This window comes from Lithobates pipiens, unplaced genomic scaffold (assembly GCF_037356315.1).
Source record: "Lithobates pipiens isolate NorthernLeopardFrog02 unplaced genomic scaffold, aLitPip1_a1.2 Scaffold_25, whole genome shotgun sequence".
In the NCBI taxonomy this organism is placed as follows: Eukaryota; Metazoa; Chordata; class Amphibia; order Anura; family Ranidae; genus Lithobates; species Lithobates pipiens.
The window spans coordinates 135,411,544-135,437,188 of record NW_027507787.1 but is presented as its reverse complement, the minus strand read 5'-3'; positions in this window follow the sequence as shown (position 1 = coordinate 135,437,188).

Sequence of the window (25,645 nt, the reverse complement as noted above, 5' to 3'; positions counted from 1 at the left end):
CAATCACAACGACGACCCCACTGCTGAACCGTAAAAAAAAAAAGGTCCGCCATCAACTAAGGCAAACCGCTGAATTCCTGGCTTGCCATTTGACAGTTCTTATATAGGTATGGGGCGGAGCCACCTGGCGACCTCACTTGGTGGCACCGCCCTTCCCTATATAAGATCTGTCAAATGGCCAAGCCAGGCATTTGCCTTAGTTAACGGCGGAATTTTTATTTTATTTTTTGGGTTCAGTGGGCGTCGTGATTGACAATGAATTTACATCAAGGGACACTATTTTTTTATTTTTAATAAAGGAATTGTCAAATTCAGTTTTATGCTGCCAGGAGTGATTTTTTAGGGCAGGGTTAGAGGAGATGGGCTAGGGGGTAATTTGGAAGTGGAGAAGACTTGTGTTAGAATGGGGGATCAGAAATATGCCCCCCCTTCCTAAAACACATCCTCTTCCCTTCCAAATTACACCCCCTAGCACATGTCCTCTTCTTCAAATCAAAGAGGTGTCAGCTGCCATCAGAGATGCCCCATAACAGGGGCCATCAGGGCATTTGGGACCCTGGGCACCCCGCAAGAGATGCAAAGCAAATGTCCCTGGTGTCCAAGCTAGGGCGCCCCTGCCAGACACCTACTGACACATACACTGCCCTACTACTGACGCCAACCACTGCCTTAATGATACCAACCTCTGCCTTACTGACACCATCCTCTGCTCTACTGACACCAGCCTCTGCCCTATTGAAACTCATCCACTACCCTACTGACACCAACCTCTGCCCTGGGTTGACTGTGTTTCCATTATCCATCCATATGTTCAATTTTTGCTAACCGGATTTGACTTATATAGTAGTACTGGATTTGGGTTTGACACTCTGGACTTATATATGCATGTTTTTCTCTGGTCTGTATTGAGTTAGGTGTGTGTGACCCAAATTCAGTAGATGTGTCACATCCAGATTAGTATTTAGTGCTAAAGATAATGTTGTCTTGTATAATATGTATGAGGTGAAGGGTGAAGGAATTCAATTTTATTATCACAAATCTTTAATACTAAGCTATTGTGTGTAATAAAGGATTACATTTTAAGTCTAAAAAAAAGTTTTTGTCCTAAGTAACTGTGCACATGACATACTTCAGTCTGTAAATGAACAGACAGCCGCTCGGCACAGAGCATTTCTCATTCATTCACTGTCCAATGCAGCTGAGGCATCAGAGAAAGGGACTGGGGAATCTGTCCTCAGTCCCTTTCTTTGTGGCCTATTTAAGCATTTTTGTCAGTTTGGCATCTTCACCCTGGGCACTGAATGACCTTGTCCTGGTACGGGGCAGGGAGGTGCTGAGATTTCCCCCCGGGTGAAATAATGTCTAGCTTTGAACTGCTGTTGGAGAACAGGACCAAGCATGAGAAATATCTAATCGCCAATTATTGGTGGCGGTGGGGGGGGCGCATGTGTGAAGCCTAGTAGATCGGTCATGCTTTGCTAGTGCTCCGCTCCACGAGGGATCAATAGCCCTAGAATACAGCTGCCTGCAACCTGCTGAATAGCACACCACCTCCTGCACCTCCAGAGCGCAGATCAGGCACATCATCATGGTGTTAGGAGGTGCCCGAACAAGGCTTAAAAACACCTCCATTAAGGAAGCGCTGGCCAGAGGCCCGGTCAAGATGGCACTGACAACTTCCTCATCTAGCAACACAGCACGTTCCCGCAAACAGCTGCATGCTTAGGCAGACTCCCAGGGTGAGTTGGACACTGAATTCTCCCTCCCTCCAGGTTCTGAACCAGACCTCCCAGCATCCCCAGCACTTCTTAAGATAGCTTTGTACATCAGATCTCAAACAAACTTCAGAGCATATCACTAACAGCTTCACAAAGGAGATTAGAGAGCTGGGCACTCACACTGCAGCCCTGAAGGTAAGAGTAGATGAGATGGAAAATACTGCCCAAGATTATATGGCTGAACTTGAGAACCTCAAAGATGATAACTTAAGCTCGCAGTCCAGACTAGAGGACTATAAAAACAGAGTGAGACACTCTAATTTGCGGAACAGGGGCATCGCCGAATCCGTAATTGATCTGCAATCCATTATGACTGCCCTGTTCCAGGAACTTCAGTTGCTGTACCAATAGAACACCTGGAGATGGACAGGCTGCATAGAGTCCTTCCTCCAAAAAAAACAGACGAACCTCCCCGTGACATCATTGCAAGGTTATATTACTACTGCTCAAAAGAACAACTCCTGGTTGCAGCCCATGAAAAAGAGACCCTCATTTTTCAGGGGCATAACTACCAGCTTTTATCAGAACTATCCTAACTAACCAAATAACCAAGCCTCCGTCATCTTCTGGTAAACAAAGGATCAATATACATACAAAAGAAGCCGCTTCTCCTCTCCAGCCCAAGACCAAGAAGATTCTATGGACTGAAGACTTGAACCCCTTACAAGTCCTTCTTTCCACCCACACAATGGGTCTGTTCTTTAGATGGTAGTTCTGAGGTTCTATACGGCCAACCTCCCGCAAGTACTTCACTTGTTTTTGTTTAAACTGGGTTTAGTTCATGTTTAGATCCTTCAGGTTCATGTTACAACTTCTGTCCCTGTTCAACAATGGCCTTATCCTCATGTTCCTTAGACCTCTTGATGCTCCAGCCTAAGGATATCATCTGTCACTTACCCAAGTGCCTCAATATACCCTGTCATGCCTCATGTTCGCTACAGGTAAGTGAACTCTCAACCCTTTCGAACCTTACCGCTACCTTGCGACCCCTCTGTCTCCTATGTAGGTGACCCACCAGATTTGCTTTACCTATCAGCGAACAATCCTGCATGACCTCTGGCTCATTAAAGCCTCCACCAGCTATTGGAACATCTGACGCCCTCCTGGCTTCATTTTTGGTTGTTATATTTGATTTGCAAGTCTACCAGAACTCTTAAGCCGCGTACACACGGGCGGACTGTCTGGCCAACTTAGTCCGCCGAAACACATTTCAGCAGACAGTCCGCTCGTGTGTGGGCTTCAGCTGACTTTTTCAGCGTGCAGTCTGGCGGACTAAGTATTTCGGAATTTCCGTAATACTATCCGTCGGACTCGCATTTCGGCGGACAATCCGCCCGTGTGTATGCCAGTCCGCCGTACTTTTGAAATGAGCGGACTTTTCCCGCCCGGAGAAAAGTCCGCTCATTTCAAGCAGGTATCCAGGTTAGCGGGTCCCGCGAAGAAGACGTCGCTGGCCCCGCCGCCTGGTATGGACTTAAAGGGGAACCCCAACGCCGAAAAAATCGGCGTGGGGGTCCCCCCCAAGTCCACAACAGACCCTTGTCCGAGCACGCTACCCGACCGGCCAGGAAAGGGGGGCGAGCGAGCGTCCCCCCTCCTGAGCCGTACCAGGCCGCGTGCCCTCAACATGGGGGGGTGCCTTGGGGAAGGGGGGGCCGCGCGGCCCCCCCACCCCAAAGCACCTTGTCCCCATGTTGATGAGGACAAGGGCCTCTTCCCGACAACCCTGGCCGTTGGTGGTCGGGGTCTGCGGGCGGGGGGCTTATCGGAATCCGGGAGCCCCCTTTAATAAGGGGGCCCCCGGATACCGGCCCCCCACCCTATGTGAATGAGTATGGGGTACAATGTACCCCTACCCATTCACCTGTAAAATAAAAGTACCAAAAAAAAACACAACACACGAGATAAAATACTTTATTGCACAGCTCCGGGGGTCTTCCGTCTTCGGGGGTCTTCTCGCCGGACTCCTCCGCTATCTTCTTGTAGCTCTTTTGCTAGCGGAGGAGTCCGGCTTTCTTCCTCGCCGCCGGCCTCTTCTCCCGACTTCGGGGGTCTTGTCCCCCTCTTCGGTTCTTCTGCCGCCGCCTTCCGTTCTTCTTCTTCTTCTTCTTCTTCTTCTCCAGGAGATGTTGCCTCGACGATCTCTCCGGCCGGAATGCCAGGGACGCACTGCGCGGCCACTTATATAGGGACAATGGGGCGGTGTCACATGGCTTTATGTCACATGGGTTGGTGTCACATGGTGACCCCGCCCCTTACGATGTCATAGTCCCCATGTGACATCAACCCATTCTCCATCCTGGAGAAGAAGAAGAAGAAGAAGAAGAAGAACGGAAGGTGGTGGCGGCGGCGGCGACAGAAGACCGGGCCACTGTCTATAAAAGAGCTATAAGAAGGTGCGGTGGCCCGGCAGAAGAACCGAAGAGGGGGACAAGACCCCCGAAGTCGGGAGAAGAGGCCGGCGGCGAGGAAGAAAGCCGGACTCCTCCGCTAGCAAAAGAGCTACAAGAAGATAGCGGAGGAGTCCGGCGAGAAGACCCCCGAAGACGGAAGACCCCTGGAGCTGTGCAATAAAGTATTTTATCTCGTGTGTTGTGTTTTTTTTGGTACTTTTATTTTATAGGTGAATGGGTAGGGGTACATTGTATTCCGATAAGCCCCCCGCCCGCAGACCCCGACAACCAACGGCCAGGGTTGTCGGGAAGAGGCCCTTGTCCTCATCAACATGGGGACAAGGTGCTTTGGGGTGGGGGGGCACGCGGCCTGGTACGGTTTAGGAGGGGGGCGCTCGCTCGCCCCCCTTTCCTGGCCGGCCGGGTAGCGTGCTCGGACAAGGGTCTGGTGTGGACTTGGGGGGAACCCCCACGCCGATTTTTTTCGGCGTTGGGGTTCCCCTTTAAGCCCATTCCAGGCGGCGGAGCCCGCGACGTCTCCTTCGCGGGCCCCGCCTACCTGTACACGCGCTCGAAATGGGCGGATTTGCCTCCGCCTTACGTGGGCGAGTCCGTTCATTTCAAAAGTTGAGCGAACTGTTTGCCCAACCTTGTTCGTCAAACAGTCCGCTCGTGTGTGGGCAAGTCCGCTCATGCAAATTTTGAGCGGACTGTTTGATGAAACTGTTTGCCGAACAAGGTTGGGCGAACAGTCCGCCCGTGTGTACGCGGCCTTACACAGCATTCAGCGCCAACCCCACACCTGCTGCAAAAAACAAATTAGATAAGGCCCGCCTGGAATATGATTTATTCCATACTGAATCTGCCGATAAATCCTTACATTGCTCTAGACACCCTAGGTGGACGCACGCTTAAATATATAAATAAGCCCACCAAACCCATCTGACTCAAATTATTTAATGATATTTATACTAGTAACCTGATAAATATTGTGCATAAATTCCGCTCTCAACTAGCCTCCCTAAACTAACCTCCCTCCGAAGCCGACACCCTCTTTTCCAGGTAAAACCTCCCCACACTAGCCCGAAACTCTGTTAGCGATTGTCTGTATGATACCCAAACCCCATTCAGACAACACTTTGCATACAAACTATTGCCCTCTATCCCTTTTAAACCGCGCGGCCCCCCCACCCCAAAGCACCTTGTCCCCATGTTGATGAGGACAAGGGCCTCTTCCCGACAACCCTGGCCGTTGGTTGTCGGGGTCTGCGGGCGGGGGGGCTTATCGGAATCCGGGAGCCCCCTTTAATAAGGGGGCCCCCGGATACCGGCCCCCCCACCCTATGTGAATGAGTATGGGGTACAATGTACCCCTACCCATACACCTGTAAAATAAAAGTACCAAAAAAACCACAACACACGAGATAAAATACTTTATTGTACAGCTCCGGGGGTCTTCCGTCTTCGGGGGTCTTCTCGCCGGACTCCTCCGCTATCTTCTTGTAGCTCTTTTGCTAGCGGAGGAGTCCGGCTTTCTTCCTCGCCGCCGGCCTCTTCTCCCGACTTCGGGGGTCTTGTCCCCCTCTTCGGTTCTTCTGCCGGGCCACCGCGCCTTCTTATAGCTCTTTTACAGGCGGTGGCCCGGTCTTCTGTCGCCGCCGCCGCCTTCCGTTCTTCTTCTTCTTCTTCTCCAGGAGATGTTGCCTCGACGATCTCTCCGGCCGGAATGCCAGGGACGCACTGCGCGGCCACTTATATAGGGACAAGGGGCGGTGTCACATGGCTTTATGTCACATGGGTTGGTGTCACATGGTGACCCCGCCCCCTTACGATGTCATAGTCCCCATGTGACATCAACCCATGTGACCAACCCATGTGACATAAAGCCATGTGACACCGCCCCTTGTCCCTATATAAGTGGCCGTGCAGTGCGTCCCTGGCATTCCGGCCGGAGAGATCGTCGAGGCAACATCTCCTGGAGAAGAAGAAGAAGAAGAACGGAAGGCGGCGGCGGCGACAGAAGACCGGGCCACCCCCTGTAAAAGAGCTATAAGAAGGCGCGGTGGCCCGGCAGAAGAACCGAAGAGGGGGACAAGACCCCCGAAGTCGGGAGAAGAGGCCGGCGGCAAGGAAGAAAGCCGGACTCCTCCGCTAGCAAAAGAGCTACAAGAAGATAGCGGAGGAGTCCGGCGAGAAGACCCCCGAAGACGGAAGACCCCCGGAGCTATGCAATAAAGTATTTTATCTCGTGTGTTGTGTTTTTTTTGGTACTTTTATATTACAGGTGAATGGGTAGGGGTACATTGTACCCCATACTCATTCACATAGGGTGGGGGGCCAGTATCCGGGGGCCCCCTTATTAAAGGGGGCTCCCGGATTCCGATAAGCCCCCCGCCCGCAGACCCCGACAACCAACGGCCAGGGTTGTCGGGAAGAGGCCCTTGTCCTCATCAACATGGGGACAAGGTGCTTTGGGGTGGGGGGGCCCCCCTTCCCCAAGGCACCCCCCCATGTTGAGGGCACGCGGCCTGGTACGGCTCAGGAGGGGGGGCGCTCGCTCGCCCCCCTTTCCTGGCCGGCCGGGTAGCGTGCTCGGACAAGGGTCTGTTGTGGACTTGGGGGGGACCCCCATGCCGATTTTTTTCGGTGTTGGGGTTCCCCTTTAAGTCCATACCAGGCGGCGGGGCCAGCGACGTCTCCTTCGCAGGCCCCGCCTACCTGGATACCCACTCGAAATGAGCGGACTTTTCTCCGGGCGGGAAAAGTCCGCTCATTTCAAAAGTACGGCGGACTAGCATACACACGGGCGGATTGTCCGCCAAAATGCGAGTACAACGGACAGTATTTCGAACATTCCGAAATACTTAGGCCGCGTACACACGGGCGGACTGTCTGGCCAACTAAGTCCGTCAGACAGTCCGTCCTACTTTCGAATGAACGGACTTGACCACACACGATGAACAGACAGTCCGCCGAAAGCTTGCGCGATGACGTACAGCACGTACGACGGGACTAGAAATAGGAAGTCCAAGACACAGCAAAGCACCCTTTGGGCTCCTTCTGCTGACTTTGCGTTAGTAGAAGTTTGGTTAGAGACGATTCGCGCTTTCAAACTTCAGCTTAATTTGTCCGTTTACTGCGGCGCAGTCTACCTGTGAGGTTTGTATCTGCCTTTCGGTACGCGTGGATCAGTTGGTACCTGTTGTTAGGCGCTTCTGATCCGCTCGTTTCTGGGTTTCAGGTCGTTCTTCATAGGTCTGGCTGTTCTTCAGTGCGTTCAGTTGAGCTTGTTTGTCCAGCCGACCGTTTCAAAGCCATGGAGAGTGGACGTACTCGGGAACGAATTCGTGCTATATTGGGGCATGGTGTTGGGGTTAATACTTTGACCCGAGCCCAGTCTGTGAACAGGGTGAGGAGGAGTTCATGGACAAAGAATTGACCAATTCTCGCATATGCCTTTACTCCGTGAGATCCGTGAGAATAATCCTGATGATTTCAGGAATTATCTCAGGATGACGGACCCCGTTTTTCACCGTCTGCTGGCTTTGCTGACCCCTTATATCAGCAGGCAGGATACCTGCATGCGGCAAGCCATCACTCCGGAGCAGAGGCTCGTCGCCATGTTGCGCTACTTGGCGACAGGGAGAAGCCTTCAGGACCTCAAGTTCTCGACAGGCATCTCCCCCCAGGCTCTGGGGATCATTATTCCAGAGACCTGTTCTGCCATTATTCGGGTCCTGCAGAAGGAATATATGAAGGTAAGTTTGTTCTTTTAATATTGCATTATATGCATTGTATGTTTGTATTCATTTCATCATGACTTTTAATATCCATGACAGGAATATGATGTGAATGTCCCCTTTATATGAATGCATGCATTTTTTTTTTGTTTTTGATGTTTTTTTTTTTTTTTGTCTTTTTTTTGAGCTTTTTACCTTTTTGTGTCCCACGTGCATATTTGCTTTCACTAACGTCCTCAGCATGCAATCCTGGGCCCCTATACACCCACAGCCGAGACTGTTTTTCTCTATAATTCATATTGTCAGCTCCATTGTACTATTTTACTGCCCCCCCACCCTTTGTATACTCTTTGTATACACCCTGTGTGTATGTGTGTATATATATATATATATATATATATATATAGAAAGGCCAGTATGGTGGCCTGAAATTATGGGTGGAGCCCGGTGGTATATAAGCAGCCGTTCGCCCATCCTTCCTCGTCGGTTCCAGTGCGCGATACCTGATACGTCAGATATCAAGGGCCGACTATCCAGACCAGACGCAGCGAGCCGTTCGTCAGCTCCCGCGTTATTCGTCTCCAATTTTTGACAAAACCGTCTCGTCCATCAGCATCCGTAGGTTTCGCCGTCGGAGTGTCATTTGTACCCGTCGAATTCGTCGCTACGCCTCGGGCCGGCTGTCGCAGGTAGGGCTTCGGCACCCTCTTTTCATTATGTTTTGATGTACCGTCATCATGCTTATACTCACGAGCCGCTCGGTTCTTTCATATCGAATGTTTCGGTGGCCTCATACGCATGTCACTATGTTCTACTTTCGATGTAGTCGTTATCATCGTTCGACACGTTCGATTACGCCACGTCAGGCGATTCATTCGCAGGTACGGCAGTCGAAATCGTTCGACTGCCCGAGCATTTCATTTGTAGCGGTCGAATCGTTCGACTCACAGCCGACTGCTTTTTACGACAAGGCAAACAGTCCGCACGTTTCGCTTGGTCTACTCCAGTTCGAATATGTCTCTTCATTTCATGCAATTGTATTATATGTCTCATTTTTCATCTCGTTTTCATTCATTTCAGTCCCAGTCATTTCTACTGTTTCTAAATCATTTCTGTCACTAGTCGCGCTCCGGCGCGAATCCTGTTGCACCTCCGGTGCACCGATTCGCTTTGAAGTGCCCCAGGGTTCGGCCTCATTTCTGTACATGCTCCAGAGACTGAATCACTCGCAGGATCACGCACGGTCCCCGATTCTGGTCTTTGTCATGGCATACCATTTCTGTCACTTATTACGCTCCAAATCGAGTCTTGTCGCATTCCTCTATGCACCGATTCGTCCTGGTGCGCCCAGCTGCTACGCCTCATTTCGGTACATGCTCCAGAGACGGATTCTCTTGTAAACCTACAGATCAGTCCTTGAATCCTGTCTCTGTCATGGGACATCATTTCGGTCACTTATTACACTCCAATTCGAATCCTGTCGCATATTGTTATGCACCGATTCATTCTGGTGTGCCCAGCTGCTACGCCTCATTTCAGTACATGCGCCAGAGACGGATTCTTTGTTGCTACCATCAGTCCAGTCGTTGATTCCTGTCTCTGTCATGGGATATCATTTCTGTCACTTATTACGCTCCGATTCGAATCTTGTTGCATTCATTGGATGCACCGATTCGTCCCGGTGTGCCCAGCTGCTACGCCTCATTTCAGTACATGCTCCAAAGACAGGATTCATCTGTTAGGTGCATGGGCTGGTCTTCTGATTCCAGTCTTTGTCATGGGTTTCATTTCATTTCACCTATCACGTTCCGGTACGAATAAATCACATTTACGATCCAATTCGTCCCGGCGTGCCCCAGGACTGGCCTCATTTCAGTACATGCTCCAGTTTCCGTTTCGTGCTCGGTCGCAAGTCTGTGGCATGGCGATTCGGATCTCTGTCATGGCAGATTTACTCATTTCACGGTCACGTATCGCTTCCCGCTTCTAGTCCAGTTGATTCTTCAATGTTGGATTCCTATCGGGGGGCCCTTGCTCGTCAGCCTCATTTCACGAAAAAAAAAAAAGGGGGGAAAATATATATATAATAAAGGGGGTAGGGGGGAAGAGAAGAGAAATTTCATCTGTTTCTTTCATTGGTGTCATTTTCCTTCTCATGTCTGAAGTCTCACCTCCACTGTTAGCTAGCCTTCATCAAGTGCGAGTCTCAAACAAAAAACTTCACCTTCATCTCCTCAGGTCAGTCGAGTTCAGTAGGTCCAGCCTGCACCTGGTCGGACGGTGCCTCCTTCGGTAAGCATAAATCATCTAGGGGGAAAACGCCCTTCAGCAAAGCATCCTTCCTTAAAAACAGGTATTTCTGTAGGAGACTCCAACCAGTTATAATCCATGTCACCCCTTGTAGGTCCGTATTAGGAGAAAACCCGGATCAGAGGGCGTAGCCTCATCAGACCCACGTTCTGTTACCATGTCCCAGGCTGACAGCGAGGACCTCACGGCTCCATTATCCCCATCCGTTTCAGAAAATGGCAGTCAAAGGGCCTTCAGAGCATGGACCATTCCCAGGCTGACAGCCGAGCTGAGACGCAGGGGCGTCCCCTTTCCAGCAACAGCCAGAAAGGCAGAGCTTTTCCGGCTCCTGTTTCCTCCCCCCGCGGTGGTGGAGGCTTCGACTCAGCAGGCCTCATTGGGCTCCATCGCCTCCTCTATCTCGCAGCTCCACACCCTGGTGTCGTCCCTCACTACCTCGATGTCTGATCTACAGGGCCGAGTGGCCCTCCTCGAGACCCACCCCTCTGTTTCTCCGCCAGAGCCAGCATCCCAGCCAGCTGTTAGTCTTCCCGCAGGTATCTCCGGAGGTGCACCAATAGTGTACCCATCTCATTTGGTGTCAGCAAACATCAGAAAAGATATATTAGAGGGCAAGGACGTCAACTTGGCTTCTCTTCTGATCTCGATTCACGAGCTGGCAGAGAATAAGGCGTATACTTGGGGGGACGTATCAGTGGTCCTCAAGGCCAAGGATTCCAGACTAGACAGGAAACTCTCTATCACCGAGTTTTCCCTGGCCTTCGGCATGATGAGGGACATCATTTGCTCAGCCTCCCCTGGCAGAAGGGAGGAGCTAGATCGGTACCTCCATGTGGTAGTTGACCTGGGGTACAAGTACGGCGGGTTTTCATTCTATGACTATCACCGCTCCTTCTCCGCTAGAGCAGCTGCCAGGCTCTCCCAGTTCCAGACCCCTACGGACTGGAGCACCATGGACACCGAACTGTTTTGCCGCCACTTCGCGGGGCTACGGTCCCCTCTGTGTGCAATATGCCAGTCAGCAACACATACTGCGGCCTGGTGCGCTACCTCAGTGGCAGCCTCTCCCTTCGACGGTCCATCTACCTCGGGTACCGCTCAGGGCCTGCAAGCACCAGCTCGCCCGCCACAGACCGATAAGCTAGGGCGCCCAGTTAAGACCATGGGCGGTGCTCCGATCTGCAACAACTACAACAGCGGGTCGTGTAACTTCAGTCAGTGTAGGCTGCTCCATGTGTGCACCCAGTGCCATAGAGCTCACCCCCGGCTCATGTGTGAGGTCAAGCAGCTCAAAAGGTCCTGACTGAGCCGGCTCAATATCGCATGGCTTAGTGTCTACCTTTCCAGTCATCCTACCCCCTCACTGTCCACCTTCCTCGTCCAGGGCTTCACAGAAGGTTTTCACACTGGACTTGTCTCTCTCCCTCACTGCACGCATGAATGCCAGAACCTACGGTCAGCAGCCACGGATGAACTAGCCATCGACCAACTGCTGCGGTCTGAGCTAGATCAGGACTTTGTCATCGGCCCTTTTGAACAGCCCCCTTTCAGCACCTGGCGAGTCAGCCCTATTGGGCTTGTCAAGGGCAAGTTCTCTAATAAACTCAGATTGGTTTATGATTTGTCAGCGCCTCATTCCTCCACGGTTCCCAGCCTCAATTCCCTTATTCCCTCTGAGGAATTCTCCCTTAAATATGCATCAGTAGACATGGCCATCCAGGCCATTCTTAAAACAGGCACAGGTACCTGGCTTTCCAAAGCCGACATCTCAAACGCTTTTAAACTTCTTCCCATCCATCCGTCCCTCTGGTGCTGGCATGGAATCAAGTGGAGGCAGCGGTACTACTTTGCCACTAAACTCACGTTCGGGTCCAAAAGTAGTCCTTGGCTCTTCGACACCTTCGCGCAGGCTCTTGCTTGGATCCTGTTACACGTAGCCCAGTGTCAGGAAGTCATTCATTATCTGGATGACTTCCTGCTGATAGAGCCACCCGGCTCTCCTCCACGAGATCTGGGTAAGTTGAGGGTAGTCTTCAATAATCTTAATGTCCCCATCGCCGAGCACAAGGTGGAGGGTCCGTCGCAGGCTATCACCTTCCTCGGGGTCAGCCTAGACACCAACACTATGCAGGCCAGCCTTCCCCCGGATAAACTGACCCGCATCAGGACGGTCCTGAGGGACTTCACTCATGCCAGAACTTGTACCAAGAGACAACTTCAGTCCCTTCTTGGTATGCTTAATTTTGCTATGCGCATCATCCCCCAGGGGCGCTCGTTCGTGTCACGCCTGTTAGCCTTGTTATCCCACTCTCAGGACCCGGAGCAAGTACTCAGCCTGGATTCCGCGGCTATGGCAGACCTAGCCATGTGGGAGGAATTCTTATCTTCTTGGAACGGAGTGTCCCTGTTCGTCCCCTCCGTGTCCGCCCTTTCACCTCGGGTGGTGACCGACGCGGCGGCCTCCACGGGCTTTGCGGCGATCTTTGGCAACCTCTGGCTCGCAGCCCCCTGGCCTCCACAGATACTGGCTATTCCTGGCTTCACTGAGACGTCCTCCCTGTTTGAGCTATATCCCATTGTAGCCGCTGCACACACCTGGGGCCGCAGCTGGTCGGGCCAGACGGTGGTCTTTTCTACAGATAACCTGGCCACTGCGGAGATTGTTAATAAAGGCAGGTCCAGGTCTCTACAGATTATGTCCTTCCTGCGGCGACTGACTCAGCTCTCATTATTGTTTCAGTTCAACCTTCATTGTTCCTTTGTTCCCGGCAAATTTAATCAGGCGGCGGATGCTCTCTCCCGCTTTAACTTTGTTTCATTTTTTAATCAGGTACCCGGAGCCGAACCAACATCAGCAGCTATCCCGGACTGGTCTCAACTGATCTTGGATTAGCCCCACACTTGTCAGCAGCAACGCAACTCATCGATCACTCCCTCTCAGACAATACCCGCAAGGCCTATCAGTCGGCCTGGAGGGCCTTTAGTCGCTTCACATCATCTCACAATACAGAGTCCTCCCGGGTCAAACAAGTCCTTGCCTTCCTTTCCTACTGCCATTCGGACTTGGCATTATCCTTTAACACAATCCGCTTGTACTTGGCCGGGGTACAACACTTCACGTCCCTCCAGGACCCTACCAAGCCCTCCTTATTTACCTTTCACGCCGTCCGGGCTCTCATGCGCGGCATTCAGAAACGTCGGCCAGTTTCCAGCGTCAAACGGCTGCCCATCACAGGCGAAGTGTTCAGGGACATGTCAGACATTTTGGCCTCTTCACCTTTCGGTCTCCATGTCAGTGTCGTCCTGCAAGCAGCCATACATCTGGCCTTCTACGGCTTCCTGCGCCCAGGCGAGTTTACCTGCAGTAGCCCCTCGGCACGTATGCTGTGCAAGCACCATCTAGTCAGGTTCGAGGACCACTTCATCTTGCACTTAGCGGTTTCCAAGACACAGCAGCTTGGCCCAGGGACGGACATACATTTCTATAGGACCTACAACCGCTGGTGTCCGGTTACTGTCCTCTCCCGCTTGTTGACCCTTTTGGCCGATCAACCAGGGACTGGCCCACTTCTACCCTTTCACTCAAAACCTCTCAACGCAGCCCAGTTCATGGAGCATGTCAGGATACTCCTGGGCATCCTTCACCTCAATCCTGCGCACTACTCAGGACATTCGTTTCGCATCGGGGCAGCTTCAACGGCCTCCCGCCAAGGGGTCCCGGTCCATGTTATTAAAAAGTTGGGTAGATGGAAGTCCTCCTGTTTTGCACGTTACGTACCCAATCCGCAGATTGAGATGGCCCAGGCCTTTGTCAAGCTTACCCAGTAACAGTCTGTGTTCAATAAAATGCTTCCCCTACCTGAGTGTTTTGCCCCCTTATTTTGGTATACCGTACGTTAGACCAAGGCACACTTTCAGGTCCATTTCAAGTAAGCGAGTTTATGTTATCCTTGTCTGTCATCCTTATCCGTATCGGTCAGAGGGCTCTACACCATAAATAGAAAGGCCAGTATGGTGGCCTGAAATTATGGGTGGAGCCCGGTGGTATATAAGCAGCCGTTCGCCCATCCTTCCTCGTCGGTTCCAGTGCGCGATACCCGCCCACCCGCCCCTTTTATCAGGCCTTTACTCTAGCACACTCCTCATATGAGTACTCATTTCACCCATTTCATATTTATTTCATTTTAAGGTATGCCCCCTTATTTTGGTATACCGTACGTTAGACCAAGGCACACTTTCAGGTCCATTTCAAGTAAGCGAGTTTATGTTATCCTTGTCTGTCATCCTTATCCGTATCGGTCAGAGGGCTCTACACCATAAATATATATATATATATATATATATATATATATATATATATATATATATATATATATGGATTGTATACTCATTAATTAGTCCCCCACTCAAATTGGTTGCAGGTATTGTCTACTCATTAATTAGTCCCCCCCACCCCACTCAAATTGGTTGCAGGTATTGTCTACTCATTAATTAGTCCCCCCACCCCACTCAAATTGGTTGCAGGTATTGTCTACTCATTAATTAGTCCCCCCACCCCACTCAAATTGGTTGCAGGTATTGTCTACTCATTAATTAGTCCCCCCACCCCACTCAAATTGGTTGCAGGTATTGTCTACTCATTAATTAGTCCCCCCACCCCACTCACCCACCTAACTTATGTCCCCTGGTCCATCAGAGGGCTGAGTAATCTGTGAATTGGGCCGTCTATTTTTTTTTTTGGCAGAATTTTTTTTTCAATATTTCTGTTTAACTGTTGTTCCAAAATGTTTTTGAGTTTTATTTGTTATGAATTGTTTTGATTTAATGACAATTTTTTTTCTCCTGTGTTTGACTCCCCAGTTTCCTTCCACGCCACAGGAATGGCAGACTGTGGCTTCCCAATTCGCTGCCCGTTGGGACTTTCCCAACTGCGGAGGGGCGATCGACGGGAAACATGTGAGGATTGTGCCCCCACCCCATTCGGGGTCCTACTATTGGAATTATAAGGGGTTCCATAGTGTGGTGCTAATGGCGGTGGTGTCAGCAGAATGTGACTTTCTTTATGTGGATGTGGGGAAGAACGGCCGGATATCTGACGGAGGAGTCTTTAGGCAGACCGAGTTCTGCCACCGTCTCATCACTGGTGGCCTGGACTTGCCACCAGATGCCGAGAATGTGGAGGGTCTACCGTTTGTGTTTCTAGCTGATGAAGCGTTCGGTCTGAGTGACCATCTGATGAAACCCTTCCCCCAAAGGACCCTCACCCCGGAGAGGAGTGTTTTTAATTACCGGCTGTTACTGACAGCGATCAACTTAGCAGAGTATAAACTGAACTATGTGATTCTTTGCTGCTGCATTTTGCACAATTTTCTCCGCAAACTTTCAGGGAACCAGTACCTGCAACCTATTGGGCCTGAGGCCGGACTAATATTACCAGAACTCACAGGGCTGGATCATGCCCTTCCTGGCTTAGCCCCCCAAACAGCACGTGAGGTGCGTGACCGGTATGTCAGCTATTTTAATGGTAGGGGGGCTATTCCAATGCCAGCTGACCAATAAAAATTTTGTTTTCTTGAAATATGTATTGTCTGTTCAAATTTTTAAGTTTGGTTCTTGTTTGCTTTTCACGGTGCTTGTCTCCTACATTCTCCTAATTCAGGGATATGCAATTGGCCAACCTCCAGCTGGTGCAAAACTACAAGTCAATCATGCCTCTGGGTCTCATGCTTGTGGCTGTCAGTCTTGCTATGCTTCATGGGACTTGTAGTTCTGCAACAGCTGGATTTCCACTAATTGCATATTCCTGTCCTAGTGCATTTGTATTGCAAAGTGGTTTTTGCCAATAGTAAATAAGGCCCTTTGTGACAGAAAACACAAAATGACTTCCCAAACTGGTATTGAGTATTGAAAGAAGTAGACACACACACACATCTTTTTTTTTGGAATTTTTAATAGTGCACATTCCAACCAGTGCCTCTTTTTTAGATATTTTTCTTTTTGTTTTGTTTTTTTTTTTGTAATTTTTTTTTTTGGAAACATATAAATATATATATATATATATATATATATATATATATATATATATATATATATATATATATATATATATATATATATATATATAAAATAAAATTATAAAAAAAATACATAAAATCTAATTTTTAACTATTTACAGAAAACAAGGGGTAAAGCCAAATTTTGAAGATGCACACCAAAAATTGGTAATGTCAACATGTGCTATGTACCATCATGAGTGATCAATGGACGTGTTTGGTGGGTGCAATCCCTTCCTCTCACATACTAGAATGAGGAAGGGTTTTCAAAAACCAAATGCATACATTGCGATCCTCTGATGGCACATAGCACATGTTGACACACCGTGTGCATCTTCAAAATTTGGCCTCTAAAAACAATGTTATAAAAACATTAAAACATTTTTGGCAAGGAAATGAAGAACATGATCTTTCGTTTTAGGGAAAAGGGGCTTAGATTCTCCCTAAAACATTGATCATGTTCTTCATTTCCTGCCTCATAGTGTCCAGTTGTTGTTGCATGGCATGGATGTTGTTCTCCATCAAATCAATATTGCCATTCCAGGCCATGATCTGACCAATGAGTCTCTGGGCACTATCAGTCGTAAATGGCTCCGCGGCTTGTCCTTCCACAACCAGATCATCACCTAAAAACATGTGTAGATAAAAAATTGGTTAAAATATACAGCCATTAATTGTTTACCTTAAGCTGGGTTGTCAGACACTCACTTTGTGGGGTGCGTATCTCCACCACCTCTTCCTCCTCCACATCTAGCCCTGGGCTGGGCTGATCCAGCTCGGACACTGGGCTTGACTGCTCCCTCTCGGACACTGGGCTGGGCAGCTCCATCACGGACACGGGGCTTGGGCTAACTGCCCAATCAGGCCGGTGAGGTCGGGGGGTCCTGGGCTGCTCCGCCTCTTGTCTGAGTCTTTGTTCCCCTATGAGAATGAAAAAACAAAAAAAAAAGGTATACTTTTAAGCATAGTGATATTTGAGTTCAGAAATTGGAATATGAAACATTGGTTTGAAGTGGTGTACAATTATTAGCTGGTTATTACAAGATCCTAGTTTAATACATCATTAAAATGACATTTTTTTAGTTAGGTTGTGTTCAGACTGCTGCGATGTGCGAACGCTGCAAACCTACTGTGGTTTCACGCATCGCATGCCTCCCGGAGGCAGTTCACACTGCCCTATGTGACCTGCTGGGAGTGTCAGTGTAAAGTTTTATTGACACCTCCAAATTATTTCTCATATCACAGTGCAATCTTTAAACTCGGAGAGGAATCGGACCACATGGTGTGAACACCCATGTGATCCGATTCGGCTGTGGACTAAAAAAAGGGCCATGTACAAGTTTGGGCCGGATGCGATGCGAATTCAGCCATACTGTATGTATGGCTGAAATCGCATCACACAGAGTTCACATGTGATTTGCACTGCAGTGCGGTGCAAATCACATTCGATCTCGTACATTGCAGCAATGTGAACCTAGCCTTTAACCAAACTGTGATACTTTATATCTTTTGTCCAAGTTTCACAGACGGACACACTCGAATCATCCCCTGGAGTACCTGTGTGTGATTATGTCAAAAAATGTTCTATGATGTCCCAAACTACACTAAATGATTCCCAGTCCAGATGTTGAACCAGCATTTTATCTATCTATCTATCTATCTATCTATCTATCTATCTATCTATCTATCTATCTATCTATCTATCTATCTATCTATCTCATTTTTTTATTGAGACTACATTACACTGAATACATTTATGAAACTTTATTAAAAATGTATATCCTAAACTGAGTGTGACAATTCAGTTTATCATGAACAATACCAAAAAATTAATAACTAATTAAAATCTAATCAAACACCAGATAAATTTACACCATATACAAATCCATGCTATTTACGTCCACATATACGAACAAGCATATTCGCTCATCACATGAACTATTAACCACACGAACGATCAAATTCGCCAGATTTACAAATATATCGTATACCTATACGAACGATTATGTCCGACAGTCACGATAAACGCGGAGTTTACACACTTTTTTTCAGGGCCTTTTTGATTCGATGGTATTGGTCCGGCTCCCTGGATTTGATGTCGGACCATCGTTTCCGGAGCTGATCCTTGCCTCTTCGGACCCCAAATTTGCTGTGCAAAGTTTCGGCAACTATATCCATGATGCCGTTTTTGCGGATATTGGGTTTGGGATACGGGCCATTTTCCCCATCGTAATCCTCCCTTCTCAATATATCCACCATCTCCACCATCTCTTCAAAGGCCATGTTTGTGGCCTTATATCTCTTCCTTGCTCCGGAAGCATGTGGTTGAGGGCTTTCCTCCGCGCTGCTCACTGAAATTCCGTCCGCCATTTTCACCTATCAATCTCCCACAGCGGAACGAGGGTAAAAGGGGCAGGGAAATACGGTCACACGGAACGTCAGGGGCGGGCAACGTGGGCGACGCAGGCGGAGCTTGAACGCATGCGCTGTATATAAAGCGTTGCCGCGAGGCCGTACGCTTGTCCGAACGGAAGCAGCGAGTGCTACACGCGACGGTAAGATGGTTATCTTTTTATTTTATTTTAATTTTAAGCCTGCGTTAGGAATGTATATAGTGAGATTTCACCTTGTTGATGGTTAATTGATTTTTATGTGGGTTGGTGGTTGAGTGGGGTTGGTGTTTTGTGTGGTAGTGTGGGGGTGGGGGTGGGTGTATGGGGGGGTAGTGTGTGTGTGGGGGGGTAGTGTGTGGGGGTAGTGTGTGTGTGTATGGGGGGTAGTGTGTGTGTGTATGGGGGGTAGTGTGGGTGTGGGGGGGTAGTGTGTGTGTGTGGGGGGTAGTGTGTGTGTGTGGGGGGGGTAGTGTGTGGGGGTAGTGTGGGTGTGGGGGGGTAGTGTGTGTGTGTGGGGGGGTAGTGTGTGGGGGTAGTGTGGGTGTGGGGGGGTAGTGTGTGTGTGTGTGGGGGGTAGTGTGTGGGGGTAGTGTGGGTGTGTGGGGGGGTAGTGTGTGTGTGTGGGGGGGTAGCGTGTGTGGTAGTGTGTGTGTGGGTGTAGTGTGGGTCTCGCCTACATTGTCACAATATAAATAGTGTGCATTTGGTCTGACATTATTTATTTTATTTATTTATTTATTTATTTTTTCAGAAAAGTAAGCAAAAGTATACCCCAGAAAAAAGCAAAAGTATACCCCAGACCCCTTTAAGGAGGAGGCCTTCCTCTCCACATTTATCGATATAATAGAGTCGCACAGGAGCCTGTGGGATTCCAAACACCCACAATATTCCAGCCGTCCTGGCCGGAGGAAGACACTGGGGACAATTTTGACGTTTGTGCAAACCCGACTCCCCCAGGCAGACATTGACTTTGTGAGCAACAAAATTCAGAACCTGCGTAACGTGTATAGGCGGGAGCGCAAAAAGGTCCTAGACTCCCAAACATCAGGAGCAGCAGCAGGTCAGATCTATGTACCTAGGCTGTGGTATTACGACAGGCTGCGTTTTCTGGATGACACATCAGAAGCCAGGCAGTCACTTTCTACTCTTCCGTCTACCCTTCCCTCCACCCTTCCCTCCACCTCAGGTGAGCCATCCCAGGAAGATCCAGACCCTTCCTTGCTGGACGAAGTTGATGCGCCCAGCTGGAGCCAGGTATATTTTAGTTTCTAAAGTTAGGATTGCTCAAATATTAATGATGTAAAGTTCAATGTTTGAATTGCTTCCAAATCTAGGATTTCATCACAAATTAAATTAGATATAAGGATACAGTAGTTTCCACAAATGTGGCTCAAATCTTGGTGAACTGATGGAAAAATGATGGTGTCAAAATGATAGCCTTTTGTATTTCAAGACAAATGTATTTGCAAGTGAGAACTGTAAAATTGTTAGTGATTGATGATTTCAAAATATAGACATATTTTAGTTATTGATTTCTTTGTTTTTTACACAGGATGAGCTCACCCAGGAGGAGGCCGGGACCAGTGGTATGGAGGAGGAGGCTGGGACCAGCCACACACAGGAGCTAGCTGGGCCCAGCAGGAGTCGGACCGAAAGCCAGGTCCCTCCCCTCCGCCTAGCCAGCAAAAGGCCCAGGAGGATGACACAGACAGAGGAGGAGTCATTGGCACTTATACGCCAAGCCACCCAAGTGCTGAGCAAACCCCGCAATCCTGAGGAGGCCTACGGTACATACTTGGCAAGAAAAACTATTATACCTATTTAGAGTCCTACCGGTTCCGGGCCCTGCCTATTAACTTTGAATACTACGGAAACTAACAGCTACGTTCATCTGGAGCTCATTGAAGTCCAGAGTAGCATAAACCACTGCTTGGGAATAAAGTTATTAGGGGCTACTTAACCAGTGAGCCCATAGCTCTAATACTGCCTGTGGGCCTTACTGATGGCACCTTACTGACAACATGCACCAATGAGCTCCAACAACACTTAGGACTAAGGATTGCACCTAGTTGTAACTACCTTGAAGCTCTATCTGCTGGCCAGTTTAAAAGGGTACTATACCTTTGTCTATTCGTTTGAGTGCACTCAAAACCTAGTGTGGATTTATAAGTACCCTTGTTGCATTTAAAGTTTATATGCATTGTTTATTGCTAACCTGCCTGCTGAGTGTGTTCAATTAGTTTTAACTGTTATTTACGCTATAATAATCAATCAATAGATTAAGCCTTTTTACCACTAAACGTATATGTGTGTGTGTGTGTGTATTCATTGCCATATCCCACAGCCAGGTGACAAGTATTTCTCACTTGTGTTGTAAATTGTGCTTGCAGTCATTTTATTTAACCAGGTGTACCGGGAGGGGCTGAGGTTGTTCTTGCAGGCCAGGCTCAGATAGAGAACCCATAATTTAACCAGCAGCTCATTTGGGGGTGGTGCTATATATACATGTCATTTGGGTGTGCCCGTCATAGCTCAGTACTGGCAACAGGTGACGGATCTTTTTTCCTTTGTTCTGTCAGTACCAGTACCATGTATTCCTAAGCACAATACACACTATCGGATTTTCTGCTGATTTTTTCCTTCAGATTTAACAATACTATATAATATGAGGTCAAACCTTAGGCGTTTCAATTTGTATGCAATCAGGCAGGACCTTACACTACGTGGTTTTGGTAAATCTGAAGGAAAAAATTAGCAGAAAATCTGATAGTGTGTATGGAGCTTTAGACTATGCCTCCTAGATATTCTAGATGAGAAACAGTGGCAGAGGTACTAAAGAAAGAATACTAAGCCTTGGTGATGTATGAACATTGTCTGCTTAGACCCCATTCACACCTGAGCGTTTTGTAGCTTGAAGCCTGAAGCTACAAAATGCTGGAGGGGAAAAAATCCATTATTCTCAATGGAGATGGTTCACATCTCTACTCCAAGTTGCCTGAAGCCCTACGTCTGAAGCTCAAACAAGTTCTGGACCCTTTTTTGTCATGCAAATCGAGCTGATTTGGGGCACTTTTGGAGCTTTTTTATTCCCATAGAAAGTAATGGAAACGCTTGATTCAAGCATTTAGCGCAACAACGAGCGTTTCTATGGGCGTTTTGTCGCTGTATCTGCTCAAGAGAAATAGATTTCACATAAGGAAATGACATAAAAAATACACAGGAAGTGCACAGATCACCATATTTGGGTTAGCACACATGGAGACCAGCAATATGGAGGGGGAAGTGGATGAGACAGTATGTCTCCTAGATCAGGAGAGCTTCATCAGAATGGTAAAGAAGCACCCCTGTCTGTATGATACCAGAGATCCATGCTACAAACTGCGAGTGAGCAAGAGGAGGGCATGGGACCAGATTGCCATCCAAATTTTTACAAACTGGGCAGACCTAACTGCCCGTGTTAAAGATGATAAAGTTAAGATAAACCCCTGCAAACATAACGACCATAGGGAGATAATAGGATGATTGTTATTTAGTACATTATAAGGCCCCTTTCACACTGGGGCGGTGCGGGCGTCGGCGGTAAACCATCGTTTTAGTGGCAGTATGTGAAATCAATGGGGCAGCGTGGCTATACCGCGACGCTTTGCGGGCGGTTTAACCCTTTTTTAACCCTTTTTCGGCCACTAGCGGGGGTTAAAACCACCCTGCTAGCGGCCGAAAAAGGGTTAAAAAAGGGTTAAAACCGCCCACAAAGCGTTGCGGTATAGCCGCACTGCCCCATTGATTTCAATGGGTAGGAGCGGTTTAGGAGTGGTAATACAAAGATCTACCAGTGCACCACTCCAGTGTGAAAGCCCTCCGGCTTTCACACTGGAGTGAAAGGGGCCGGTTTTTTCAGGCTCTACACAGGCGCTATTTTTAGCGCTGTAGTGCCTGAAAACCGCCCCAGTGTGAAAAGGGCCTAACAGAACCAGAAAACAGCTTATGCTTAAAGTGGTTGTAAACCCATAGAAAAAAAAAAAGCAACCTGCAAGGCAAAGGCATAATGAGATAGTATTCATAGCATACTAGCTCATTATGAATAACTTACCTGAGAACGAAGCCCCCGAAGCGGTCCTCCGTCTTCATGTCCACCGCTGCCATGGATCCCGAGAGTGACTTCCGGGTCTCGCTGCTCCGGCACTGTGATTCGCCGGAGCAGTGATGACGACACTCCTGCAAGCGCACGGGAGCCGACACTCGTGGCATATCGCTCCGATCTGCGGCCTGCCCAGTGCGTCACTGTCTACAGCGCATGTGCCGTAGACAGCGGTAGCTGTCTTTTCGTATGGCGTTTATTAGTGGACGTTATAAGACAGGAATAAGTAGAATAAAATAAGTTTGACTAATCTTTTTATGGACATCCTAGTGTAGTCCAAAAATGTATACTCGTGATCACGTAGGTCACTGTACATGACCCAAAATTGCCCTCTCTCTTCCCGATCGGCAATTACGGGGTGGATCCAGTATCTGCGTGCCCTCTTCTTCCTCCTCTCTCATTCATGCAGAAAATATGTGGCAACAGCGGATGCTGCCACAAAACACGCCATCTCATCGTTACTCATCTTTGCAGTAGATAGTACCAACAGATGGAGCAGGGAGCACGATGCTGAACCGGAAGTACAATATTCACCCAGGAAGCAGATGGAAAAATTTAAAAACATAGCAACAAATGATGACAGAGATGATCACTTTTCCTATTAGCTAAAAAAAAAACCACCAAAGTTAAAAAAACGCCGGAAAACGCTGTATAAATACACGTGACAAAACACTGGTAAAAATGCTCAAAAACACTACGCTCAGGTGTGAATGCAGCCTTAAAGAGAAGTTCTATATTCTATGTCATTAATGGTAAACCCATGTATAGAAGGGTTATTGCATATAGCCATCGCTAAATGCCCCATTGCTTTAGCATATAATAGTGAAGATAAGGGGAAACACCGACTTGTTCTTTTACTCAGCCTAAATGGGGGCGAAAGAGTGTCATTGGTTCGAACCTGTGCAGAGGGGGTTGTGTATAATGCCATTATTTTATTGATTAAATTGTTGCCAAGGTTAACCTGGTAGAGTGAATGGAGCAAAAATCAGCAAACAGGCGAGAATCTGACGTTTCCGAGCTAAAGAAGTTTTGTAAAAAAAAAATGAAATAACAAGCTGCTTGCTATGAGGGCATTTGTGCATGCTCTCTACTGAGTCCCACTCTCTGTGTCTTATGGCTCAGCCTCGACCTTTATGCCCTTCTTACTGGCTGTGATTGACAGCAGCAGGAGCCAATGGCTCCTGCTGCTTCATCTCAGCCAATGAGAAGGGAGAGACCTGGGATAGCCACTGCTCTTTTGCATATCGCTGGAATGAGATCAGGTTTAGGTATGTATTGAGGGGGCTGTGGAGGGAGCTGCACACTGAAGGTGTTTTACTTTCATGCATAGAATGCCGGAAAATAAAAAAAAACCTTCAGCCTTTTCCCTTTTATAAGTAAAGATATGAAGCCCTCCCGGAAATGTGCGACCATGCTGTAATCGTCATTTGGCTATAACGTGGTCATGAATCGATTAAGTGATGAATGCTGTGTTGAGATTTGTTTGTTAAAGCCATTGCTTGAACTATTTAGATATTGTAAGACTGATGCAGCAGGGGTGGCAAGTCCCATGTTTTCAGTTTCAGTGAAACTAATTGTTTCTAACATCCCAGAATTAGAAATTTGGTGGCTTTTATTTGTTCAAAAATGATAGAATAAAAGCTATAAAGAGAAAATTTACAAATGATGCTTACTTCAAATTTAGGTTTACTGCAGCTCCACACACCTTCCTTTTAAAAACGTATTTATGCATCCTATTATCCTAAGAGATGTGTCCTATATAAGACTTTACCCAAAGATATAAGAAATTTGTGTGTATGATTTCAGGTTTACCAATTGAAAGCTACCGGTATTTAGGCACATTTTTGTATATCAATGCTAAGTTATCATTACAGTTGGAAATAGGGATGAGCCGAACACCCCCCGGTTCGGTTCGCACCAGAACTTGCGAACGACCCCCGCGTTCGGTACGAACGTTAGAACCCCATTGAAGTCTATGGGACTCGAACGTTCGAATTGAAAAATGCTAATTTTAACGGCTAATATGCAAGGTAGTGTGCTAAAAAGGTTTTGGCGATTTGCCTCCTGCCTCAGGGGACATGGGTCACTGCAAAAAAAAGTTTTAAAAACTACCGTTTTGGCGGGAGCACTGATTTTAATGACGATTAAAGTGAAAAAAAAAGTGAAGTATTCCTTTAAATATGGTGCCTGGGGGGTGTCTATAGTATGCCTGTGAAGTGCCACGTGTTTCCCGTGTTTAGAACAGTCCCTGCACAAAATGACATTAAACGGAAATAACACCATTTAAAACTGCTTGCGGTTTTAATGTTATATCTGGTTCCTGCAATATGGTTGAAAATCATTCAGAAAAATGGCATGGGTAGCCCTCCCTGCCCATTACCAGCCTATTTGGGTCTTGTACACATATTAAGGGGAACCCCGTACCCATATTAAAAAAAGGAAATGCGTGTGGCCCCCAGGCCCTATATACTCAGAACAGCAGTATACAGGCGGTGCAAACAAGACAGGGACTGTGTAGGTTTGTTGTGTTAAGTTGAATCTGTTTGTCATTTTCAACCGGTACATTTTTAAAGTGTAGCTCCAGTCAAAAAAAATATTTTTAAGCTTTTTGGAAAACATAGGGAAGGGTTATCACCCCTGTATAATTTGTTTTGTCGTCCATCTTTTTTCATCTCACTTGCTGCTGTCTCCTTGCGTTTGCAAGTAGGAGATGTTTGTAAGTTGGATGTTTGAAAGTAGGGGCCTGCCCTATATTATAGCGGTATGTACTGGGTACAGAGCACGCAGACAGCACGCACTATCTCCTAACACTACTGACTGCAAGCTCTATTATTAACCAC